This window comes from Plasmopara halstedii (assembly GCF_900000015.1).
Source record: "Plasmopara halstedii genome assembly, contig: Scaffold_3109, whole genome shotgun sequence".
Taxonomy (NCBI): domain Eukaryota; phylum Oomycota; class Peronosporomycetes; order Peronosporales; family Peronosporaceae; genus Plasmopara; species Plasmopara halstedii.
Window position 1 is genome coordinate 350618 of NW_020190012.1, and position 211 is coordinate 350828.

The window sequence follows — 211 nt, forward strand, 5'->3', positions numbered from 1 at the left end:
GTGGCCGGTTCCAAAGAACCAGAAGGACTTGCGTAAGTGGCTTGGTCTTGCCAATTATTTGCCCATGTACAGCGTAAATTACGCAGAAAGGGCCCGGCCAATTATCCAACCTTCTTAAAAAGGATACGGAATGGTGTTGGAACACTAAACATTAGGAGGCTTTTGACGGGGTCAAAGACAGCCTCCTACATGCACCAATACTGGCGCTGCC